Source organism: Cupressus sempervirens, chromosome 2 (genome assembly GCF_028749045.1).
Source record: "Cupressus sempervirens isolate cs-2001-9-10 chromosome 2, ASM2874904v1, whole genome shotgun sequence".
Lineage (NCBI taxonomy): Eukaryota > Viridiplantae > Streptophyta > Pinopsida > Cupressales > Cupressaceae > Cupressus > Cupressus sempervirens.
In genome coordinates this window covers 296,850,053-296,862,102 of record NC_143119.1, presented here as the reverse complement: position 1 = coordinate 296,862,102, position 12,050 = coordinate 296,850,053, and the positions used below count along the sequence as shown (strand labels likewise).

General features: G+C 29.4%; 1 pseudogene; it reads left to right on the top strand.

The window, feature by feature from the left end:
• Positions 1–3,118: 3,118 nt before the first annotated feature.
• Positions 3,119–3,876, top strand: LOC149572249 (uncharacterized; annotated as a pseudogene).
• The last annotated feature ends 8,174 nt before the right edge of the window (positions 3,877–12,050 follow it).

Here is a 12,050-nt window from a genome sequence, read left to right as displayed (position 1 = left end):
GTAAATAATTTCTATAAACCTAACCAAATAGACTACATAGGCAAGAAAATTTAGAGGCATATGATTTGAAGATGGAAAAAATCATTAAAAATATTTTTAAAAAGGGCATGATATATTGTACTTGACATCAAATACTCCAATCATATTTAAAATCAAATTTGAGTACCTTGTAATTATGTTTTTTATTAATTTACAAATGTTTATGAGTCTAGAAATATAATTAAAAATGTCATTTGACTCCCAAAGATCTCCTTCACATAGAATTATTGATTGATTCATCTATGATGATGACTTCACATGCCTATATGGATTGTTATTACCACTGTACAAATACATCAGAGTTCCCAATGTTTAAGAAAATTATTTTAACTTCCCTCATTTCCTTTGCATGCCTTTAAAATATGCACCCCTATAAGATGTGCACGTCATCCATACTAATAATGGCGCAAAGCTCTAATTATTTGCTACAAATTTGTATAGTTCTTTGAAAACCTAAGCATGGGTAGTGAATTGAAGTATGGAAATCAAACATTAATAAATCATTGGTTTTTTACTTCCTTATTTTCCTGACATAATAGCTATGTAAGTTCATATTCATTGATTAGATGATATCTTATTAAATTACTAATCATTGCCAATGAAAGGACTTAGATTTAGAGTCATTTTGGTCTTTGTGGTATGTGTTTCCATTTACGTTTTGTACATATTCAAGATAGCTCTCTATTAATAGGCTAATCCATAGTTGCAATATTCTCTAGGTTAATAGGCTCTTTTAATGGGAAGCAAAACCTAATATGCATAGAATCAACTAAGGGATTCAAGTAGGAATTTTAATATTTTGGAGAGAGGTATTAGGTCAAGAAAATAGCTCATGACTCTATTTCTTGAGTTGGTTGACTTTGATATTTATCATAGAAAAGGAAAATATGATATTGTTGTGTTAATATATAAACTTTTCTAGTTGTTGACAATCAAATAGTAAAGTTTAGAATGCATTTATTGACCATGATTGACCTATAGTGGAGTTGAAAAATTGAGAAGTAAGAATCAGTTAATGGAATTGAAGTCAAGTTTAAATGTTGCATGAATTAAAGAGTTTTGATTTTAGACATTTGTTTTGAGTTCTAGATGAAATTGCATAAGGTTTTTGAACTAGAAAACTGATTGAATCTTGATATGCATATTAATTAGCCTTAGACATTTTCTTGGTTTATAAATCATTATTGGTGTTAGAAGATATTGGGTTGCTTGTTATCAATTTCCATTAGTTTTTAAATGTCCAAAGTCAATGCTGTTTGAATTGGAATGTTGTCAAAGGATATGGCAGTGTTCAAGATTTTTAAAATTATCCTACTTCTACCTTTGGATGGGGTTTTGGACCTTCTTCACCATCTATAGAATCTCAAGATATTGGGCATATAGGTAGAGAATTGTACAAGATGAACCAGCCAATTTTTTGAAACATAGAGAAGGAATTTGAATGATCAAATTCTGGATTTTGTCCAGAGTAGGTTTGTTCAGGTCTCAGGTGGGTAGAATCCTTAGGATTACAATGAGGAAAGAGGTAGCAATAATTTTCTAAAAGTAAAATTTTCTAGTTTATTAAATGAAGAATTGAGCACATGTATTTTAGAACAAATGAAAGCATTTAAATGAAAGGTTGAGCGCACATAGTTCAATTGTCAACACAAAATAAAAAAGAATAGGATAACATTATTATATTTAATAGAACATAGTTATGGATTGAGAATAAGAAAATATTCCAAGGAAGTAACTTCATAACATGTTATGGCTCAACAAAAAATAATGAAAAGTATTGCTGGGAGAATATTATATTTATGGTAGCATCTAATGCTTAAAACACCACTTGAAGGAATTATTGCTTTTAAAAAGATATCAGAAGAGAAGTAGGATCCATGACATGCAACCTAGTATATGCATAATAAAAGAGTTTCAAATTCTATCAGAACCCTTGCTTTTTGCTAATGAATATAATGGTTAGGTACAAAATGATAATAAAGTCATTTTAAGGAAGGAAAAGATCATTAGTTTATAGTAAGGAGAATATGGTTCAAATTTGAACAATGGACATAGTGAAAGATTTTTTAAAATTTTGATCTACACATCAAATCTTATGAACCTCATTTAAAGATTTTAATCTAGAAATTTCAAAACCATATGCAAAAGAAGATATTCAAATAGTTAGATTATTATAAATATCAATTTTTAAATGACTATGGTAGATGTATTTTTTTAGCATAGCATATATAAATCAATCAAGAATTGATATAATTTTCTATTAAAAATTTCCAGCTCCAAATCATGGAATCTCTCAAATAAGATTTAGGTTCTTATCTAAGGAAAAAGAAGGCCTCAATTTCAATATGATGGATAGGTTATGAAGAAAATATTTTTCCAGAACTGTTAAAATTGAGAACAAAACAATGCAAAAAGATATCTAGATTTCCAAGTCAAAACATCATGGTTGATCTCTATAATATAGTGGTTACATAGTAAAGAAGGTCTACATGATATCAATAGAAGATAATACATATGGCTACAGAGATATTTTTGATCTAAGATTATAGGAAAGAGTTTTCTCTAAACAATAACAATGAAACCTTACGTATGTGATGCCATGGCAATAAAAGGTATACAAAAGAAACTCTTAAGAAGGTTCATCGAGCTATACAAAAGTGTACTAAATGGAGATTTATATATGTAATTATTGGTAAGAATAATGAGTAGAATATGCTCATATATTTGTAAGAGAGTACCAGGGCACCCAACAAATAGAGAAGTTTGAAAGAATCAAATACTAACAAAATCAAACTTCAAAACAATTGTTTTGTGTTGACAATTGAACTATGTGTGCCCAACCTTTCATTTAAATGCTTTCATTTTTTATAAACTAAATGTGCTCAATATTTCATTTAACAAACTAGGAAAATTCACTTTTAGAAAATTAATCTTGAGAATTCTTCCCATGTGAGACTTGAACAGACCTGCTTGAGACAAAACCTAGAATTTGATCTTTCAGATTCCTTCTTTATGTTTCAAAAAATGGAATGCCATATGACTGGTTTATCTTTTTATAAATCCATTATGTATAAATTAATTTTCTGATGAAGTGCAACCAAACTCAAGAAGGTCGTCTACACTAGATAGAGAGAATTTAAGTAATGCAAACAAGTATGATCCTATAATTAGTGAAAAAAACATAAAGCTACTTCAACTAAAAAACTAGATTGATGTGTTGCAAAAAAAATGGTAGAAAAGGAGGAGCTTCTAAAGTGTTTAGAAAGTTGTGTCATTTATAGAGAAATAATGCAAGTCAAGATGGAAGAACTTCAACAGTAAAGGGTAGCTTGATCAAATCTTCACATCTTCAACTCTGGCATACAAAGAATGAGGTGGTAGATGCTAAGTCACTTTTATGGAAGGCTGAAGAGGATTTGCATGCATCCAAGAAGGGACATAAGCTCCAAGATAATCCTTATTGGGCTGCAAGGCCAGATTGCTACTGTTGTTTCATTTTTTAAAATTCTAAAAGAGAAGTCCTGAGTCAATAAAATAGAAGAGGTTCACTCATCTAAAGATCCACGTGTTGATCCTAGCTTCTTATCACATGATTCCCAAATGAATGGCCATCACAAGGAAGATATAGAATATGAAGAGTTTATGGCTTCCTTTGAGGCAGAAAAAATAGAGATGAAGACTATGGAGAAGGAAAGGAAGGGATATTTAGAAGTAATGATTGCCACAAGGAAAGATACATGTGACAAGAATATATCTATAGCAGTAGATCTCAGGTAATTGTTACATCAATTATTTTTGAAACCATCTTTGGAGAATATTTTGAATGGTGATCTGTGAGAGAAAGCCTCTGTATTTCTAGTTGGTTAAGCAATTAATATAGCTTCCACTATATTGTCTTCCATAAAGTCTAGAAAGTTGATGTGAATAGAATAAACTCTCCTCTAAATTAGATTTTGTTGGACATTATTGAGGCTAATTAGTAAAGTATGATAGTACTAATCAAGATGTGATTCAAAAGTTATGATTTATTATCTTAAAAATGGTCACATATCAGCGTGGGGTGGTGTTGGGCATAAATGCTAATGGATGTTTTGGGGATCTAGTCCATTTATTTAATTGATATGATTTTTAAAAAAATAGTTTTCTAATGGTCTTTCTCCACTTATTGTAAATTCAACTTGGGGAATGCTTGCTACGATGTATCATGGAAAGACCATTTTAAATTATCAGAATAACTGGGTTATCAACTAAAATAACTTGCAAGCCGGATTCTCATATACTCAAAAAGTTATACATTGCCAATATTAGGGTGCTTCCTTCAATTTGAATTTCTCGTACATTACAAATCACAATTTTTGCAAACTATGATGTAGCCATGTATTTTGCTAAGCCAATACAATTAGCAATAAGAAGTTACAAGATGATGATAAAAAAAAAGGAATAATTGCTATAATATGTAAAAATATAATTTGAAAATGGATGTGAACTTAGCAACATAGTAACACTTCAGTGATTACTCTAGAACATAACTCATTTGGTTCTAAATGAATCTTATATCAAATGTTCAATGAGTGACATATTGACACATATACATAGATTAGTTGAGATGAAATATTATTTGAGCACTATTTTATTTAATCCAAGTGAAAACATGGAGAGATTTAAATCTTTGTATGTAACTATTATTATAATGTGCCTTGAATTGATTTCCAAATCCTAGATTTATAGTCTTGATGTGTAAAAAAAATATCTCTACCTATAATTTAGAGTAATATAAATGGTTTCATGTAACATCAAAAGTATTGATAATTTTAAAAATAATTATTGTAACTTGACTAGGTTATAGTTCTTATATTTTCCATATTTTGGTTTGGGAATTCAAAATCAATCATATAAGGTGGGTTTCTTATTAGTATTCTGACAAATATCACAAAGTTTTTTATGACAAGAGTGACTTGCTTGAGAGGTTTGAGCTTTCACATAAATTTATTTCTTTTTATAAATTTTTTTGCTTCTTTATAGCTTTACTCTATTTCAATACTCTTCCAGTCATCCAAATTTACAATTTTATTTGTAATTCCATATTAAATTAAAAATTAGTACAATTACAAAGTGAATTTTAATTATATTATTAAGTGTAATTAAACATCTTGTCAATAGCCCACTTTAATGTCTATAAGACATGCCCATTGGAAAATAAATTGGACATCCTATAAACTATAGTCTTTAAGAGATAGCGGCAAGATAAATTGGATAACATGATAATAATATTGCATAAACCATACTAATGTTGGAATGATAAAGGAATGTCTAAATCAAAAGTTTTAATGGAGCTTAACAATCATAACTCAGGCAGTAAATAAAATTCAACATGGGAAAACTGAAAGGAATTATAACTTCAAGATCCCTTTGTAACATCTAATAAGATTTAATATTGGAGTAGAAGTGTAGAAAAAAATTAGGGTGTACAACATTTTAGAGGTTGGGATAATCATTGTGAAATATGATGGGGTAGTTGTATGATACTACCAATAACATAGATTAGAAAACACAAAAATAAAAATAATATATTTATAGATTAAGATTATGTAGACATTTTTCATCAACATTCAGATTAGACTCCGTGACCTTACATTATGATAGTAATGGAAAAATCAAAGAGATGTTTTCATCTCCTTGACCTCTCACTATTCATTCTAATGATGGATCATGAGTGTGATCCAAAATGTTGATAAAACAAACCTCAACATAAACATTGATATCATTTAGAAAGAATCAAACAAAATGAAGGATAAAAAGAAAATTGAAAACCTTCTTATTATAAAACCATGGAGTTATCTATTTATATGATCTCATTGGATTAAAATCCATGTTTAATTGGTAAAAAATATAATCCTTCAATTATAATTAATTATATGGAATTTGATAGAAAATGGGGCCTTTGTTCATTGTTTCAAGCCTGCATACTTGAAAATTAGGACAACGATTGTGAAAACTGATTTTGCATAGGTGATGTATAAATGGACTTTTGTAAAGGCTATTAAAAGGAATTTGAAATCACACTTGTCATGCAAGAAGTCATTTATGATTGGGTATCCAGTCCCATGAATAGAAAATCAACTTAGTATTTTTAGATTCTCGATAGCCTAGAGATTATAACATCATCCAGTGAATGAATTTGGGTAGTTATTTTACACATTATTTAATGATGTAAAAGCAAGATTAAATAGATTTGGAAATATATTTGATTATGTAAAATATACATTGAATGGTGACTAGGTGTAGTAGGTGATGTGATTGAATATCTTTTTTTTGACTTTTTGATTCTTTCATTTCACTCTTCCCAAATCAATTAGCATAATTTACTGAGTTCTCTACAACAATTTTTAAATCTAGGGTCTAGTCAACCCTTTACACCTCAAACTTATAAACTTATGCTAGATGTGACAAATATTTTATCCAAGATCAAATCCTTGAGCAATATCAACAAGAAAACTACTTCAAATGTAAAAAATAGTGAGATTTTCTTTAAAATTGTTGGAACTAGATGAAATCATAAGAAAGTTTCTTCTTCGCAAGGTAATACTGGTAGAGAGAAGGAATCCATGATGGTAATTTTGGAAGGTTGGGGTGTTTAGGTTTCTAGTGGTGTGGGTAATTGGGTGCCTCAGTTTAATGTTGTAAATTGTGTCTTTTGGTAGGTGGTGTTTTGACTTATGAGTAGAAGTTCTATGGATTTTTAGGTCTATAATCTAATATATTTTAGTCTTAACTATTAAGGTCATGTAGCTATTTCCTTTTGGGAGAAGGGAAAACTATAGATCCCCTTCTAAATAATTAAAAACACAAAAATCTTCTAAAAGAATAATGCAATCTAGCTAAAAGCTAAATAAAATAGAATAATGCATTAAGTAGTGATAAGAAACCTCCAAATAATACCATTTAGAGAATGAACAATATTCAATTTGTCCATGGTCAAAATATAAATGTGCTTGAATCTATTAATCCCACATGCAAATGAAGCTTTTAAATTCACTAAATCAATGACATTTATTGGTAAAATATGAATGGCTAACTTCTTTAGTTAAAAAAAAAGGAGAGAGTGATGACACAATCAAATCTTGAAGTTATTATTTTACTCTCCCATCATGTATAAGGCATGAAAAAAACATTTAATTTTTTTTCTTAGAGTGGCTGATTAAGATCAGTTGGATGAGATTTGATGTTAAGTAAATATCTGCACCAAATCACAACTTGCAATTCAAGAAACACAAAGGTCATACTTAAGAAACATATCCCCAAAGAATAGGGATCAAGAAATACACTCATAGTAAATTTACTCCTTTCTTCTTAAATATTCTTTCTTCTCAATCATTTTTGTGTGATTGGAGGTTTCATCCCCTTTCTAACAAATTATCATAAGGTAGTAGGAAATGTGAATGATGGAACATACATCATTAGATTTATTTACTTCATGATTATTGATACTCTTTCTAAAATTTTCCCTACATCCACCTCATGAATTAGTCAAGAATCGTAGAGCTAGGGCTACCTTGATGAATTGTAGTAGAAATCATTTTATCTCTATCATAAACAAACCCTAGCAACACAATTTTTGAAAATGAAAGAAATATGCAATGGTTGAAGAGAATGGAATTAAAATGACAAATTATACATTACCTTATAATTATTGATTATTTTTTATTAATTTATCACAATCATGGAAAACTATAGGTCAGGGAAATAAACACTAATACTAATATAGGGAAACCTTGTTGCTATTGCTATTGCTTCTATCACTGATGCACCTTTTATGACTTTTAGGATTCTTTCCCAATGTAAAATCAATCAATCTCTCTCTTATAAAATGTGTGCGTTCCTATGCCAATATTCTATTTGGTTATGAAATGTGTTTGGTTGTCTCTACCCCTGCCTTCACTCTTCTCTTTCAAAGGTTCTATAGTTCTGCCCACCTAAAATGTGTAAACTAGCCTAGTGATGAAGGATTGATATGTAAAGAATTCAACATTTTTCATTCAAAAGATCGATCAATCAACTTTTACAAGTAACCTAGCAATTGCATCTTGCTATGCATTACATGTATGTTGAAGATACGTAGACTATAAAATGTAATTTTTAATAAAAAATAGAGTTTAAATATTTAATTAATTCTTTAAAAATATAAATAATTTATTGATTTTATAAATTATGGAATGATATTTATATAATATAATATTTTAATTTAATTCTATTATATGACTTGTGATTCTTAACTAATTGATAAATAAAATTTGACATTAAAAAAATACTAAGATTAATTCATATATCTTTATGATCTTATTAGAATAAATTACACTAATTGATACTAATTAATTTAACCCTTCTAACATTAGATTAATTTTTTTTTTTTTTAAATATCATTTTTATTAAATTTGTTCATCATCATCAAAGAATATAAATTTCATTTTTATCATTTTTATTTAAATAAAATAATTAATAGGAAATAGCCTACATAACAACGGTAACTTGTAACCCTCTCATGTGGGAGGTCTTAGGTTTGAGCCTACCCTATCTTAACACATAGTAATAATTAATTTCAACATATAATAATTAATCTAGGTGTCATCCAATTACCTATAAAAAATAATAAGAACAATAATTAATCATAATAGTATAATGACCAAACTCTTTCCTCACTACTTATGGATATATATTGTTATGTGCTACATATTACATGCCTAAAAGGAAAATAGTCAATCCAAACAAGACAAATGATAAAAGGTGTAGGAAAATAAATAAATTAATAGAAAAATAAAGGAAATATCTTACAAGAAATCTTGTGTTTGTTTCTTTGTAAGAAGAAAGTATACTTCATAGAAAATATTTCAAAATAAAATAACTAATGTGCATACAACTTACAATTTTCTTCAACCCAAATTCCATTGGCTTTTCTAGATCAAAGTAATTAGTTTTTGTAGTATGACATGACCCCTTTCATTTTCATGTTTTCCCCTCATCTACATCCTCCAAACCTAGACCCTTAAACTCTAATAAGCCCTTTGATCTTTATTCACTTGTAATTCAATTCCTTGTTAGGGTAATATTGTCCTTGTAACTTGATTTCTTCTTTAGCTAATATTATCCCAACCCTAAAGGAGACTTTGTTGGTCACAATGCCCTTTCTATTATTGTTCTTTCTTTGAAAATTTTCTTTCTTGGATAATATGGGAGGGAGAGGGATATGGATAGGAATAGGTTTTATGATAAATAGGAAGAAATTGGATTACATTTTATTATTGTAAGAAGAAAAAATTGTTTAAAAAGTAATATTAATTAGTGTTATAAAATTTATAAGACATTTCTTAAAATTAGAGCTAAATTGTTACCAAATCACTTTTTTTTTTTCCTTTAATCAATAAATGGCCAAAGCCTAGATTAATTATTATTATTATTTGGAATTAATTATTATATGTTAAGAAAATGTAGATTCGAACCCAAGACGTCCCACATAAGAGGCTTGCAAGTTACCATTGCATTGTAGGCTTTTGCCTAGATCCAAATCACTTATTGTTATAATCTATGATCTTTCTTAATAGTAAGAGGATCTTAAATTTTCCTCAACAAATTATACTTCAAGGAAGTTTTAGTGGCCCTCCATGAATCTAGAGTCTAATACCCCTTTAAAATTTGAAACAACCATACACATTTAAGAGTTAACTGATATTGATAGGAAAAAAACTTCAACAATGAGTAGTTAAAGTTATTGAAAAGTTAAAGAATGTATTAATAAAATTAAAAAATCATTGATCACTCATTTGTTTAGGTGACCAATTATTTAGTCATTTATTTAGTCACTTATCTTTTTCTAATCTCGCGATTTTGTCTGATGACTAAATTAGTCATTTATTTAGTTATAAATTATAAAATATTATGAAAATTTGATCACTTTTAGTCATGTGACTAAAAAATTTAGGCTTGTGACTAAATTTTTTGGTCACTTAGTCATTTATTTGCCAAAATTCTACTAGTGAACCACTTGATGGATCTAAAATTATCCAATAGACTATTCCTAGCATTGTTACACTACTACATTTGGGCCCAAATTATGACGATAGGCTATTGTAATTATAGCAGTAACCCATCGCCCAACTGACATCAGTTAGAATTGGCTCTCATTGGACAAGAGTCAAAATTTTGTTTTTACTAGTGGCAATGACAAGGGTTACCATCACAATTAATATGGCCACAAGTGTCATAAATTGGGCTACTATTTTGGAAAATTATTCATTTTCACTGTAATAATTATGACAAAATTTTTTTGATGATACAGTCGTAATTGCAAGGTCTATGTGACAAAAATGCCATGGGCCCCATGACAAGTCATCAAAATCCTCAGTCGTGATTGGGATGGGCATGTGGTGGGATTGATGACCAAAATTGTGATGATGTGTTGTATTAACAATAAAAATTTGGTATCAAACATTGAATAACTATGATGCAAGAATAGGTTAATATTTAGCTTCACTTGGTTTCGAGAATAGTTTAATATTCTCTAATACTCAGGGCCAACCATGTGAAGGTAGAAGCTCATTTGGCCCCACCCCCCCACCTAACATCAAAATTCCCTATTAACATCTAAAATCTTTAAAAAAAGATAAATCTTTAAAGTACAAAAAAGGTTCTAGACCTACAAAAGTGACATCATTTTCCCATCTTCTGGTGCATGCCATTTTTCTGTCACATCCAAAATAAGATTCTGCCACTCTAAATCAAGAATGCATGTGTAGTTGCATTTAAATACATGGATATCAGATGGAGCTGATAAAACACAACATGATTACATTTATTTAATAGGTCTATTAAGTTTTTAAAATTATAGACCATCATCATAAACAATGTTTGTGGTGGTCTATAACTTAAAATACCTAATTAAAGACTTCTAACAAAAATGTAAACTTGTATTTTATAGTTCCACCTAATGTCGTATGCATATGAATTGACATTGCATATTGAACTATGGCATCCTTTTGCATTGCTTGAAACCAAGAAATTTGCACAATTAGTTGTCATACAATCATAGGTAATTTTTGAGCTTCACTTGGTTTTGAGAATAGTTTAATATTCTCTACTAATTAGAGCCAATCACATGAAGGTAGAAGCTCATATTCCCCCCTCCCCCCCCCCCACCCAACATCTAAAATCTTTAAGAAATGATCAATCTTTAAATTACTTAGAATGTCCTCATCGCCTCCTACTACTCTCATGGAAAGTTCATCTTCATTGCTCATGAGAGATTCATCACATGAGTACATCTAGGAATGTCATCATCACCTCTTGCATAAAATGAATCCAATATTATAAAATTACCCCTAAGAAATAATAGTTCAAGTCAAATAAACACATGAAAAATGAGAGAGAAAAAGAGGAATCTACTTACCAATAGGCATTCCCATTACATCCATGGGCATGCTACCTGTTGAGTGAGTTTTATTTTTTTTCTATTATGCCAAGATCTCTCTATTTACACACACACACACACACACACACACACACACACACACACACACACACACACACACACACACACACACACACACATACACACACATGTATATACATACATACATGCATACATGCATATACAAAGATCACAAGGGCATGACAATGAGATGTAGAGATTACAAGGGCACGACGATAAAATGTAGTGATCATAAGGGCACATACATACATACATACATAGATATCTACATGTATGAATGTATGTATGTATATATAAAGATCTTATTTAAGGTGCTAAGTGACTTACATTAAGATCCTCCACAAAAATAATGTAGATCAGGAAAAGTGGACATAGTGCACAAGAAATTTTACAAAAACATATCATAATAGATATTTTTAGAAAGAAACAAGCCATAACCCAGTTAAATGGGTTTAGTTGTTGATTAGTTGGGTTGATATCTACATATATTTAACTAGGTTATGACTTCTATAAGGGAATGAGCCTCATGATT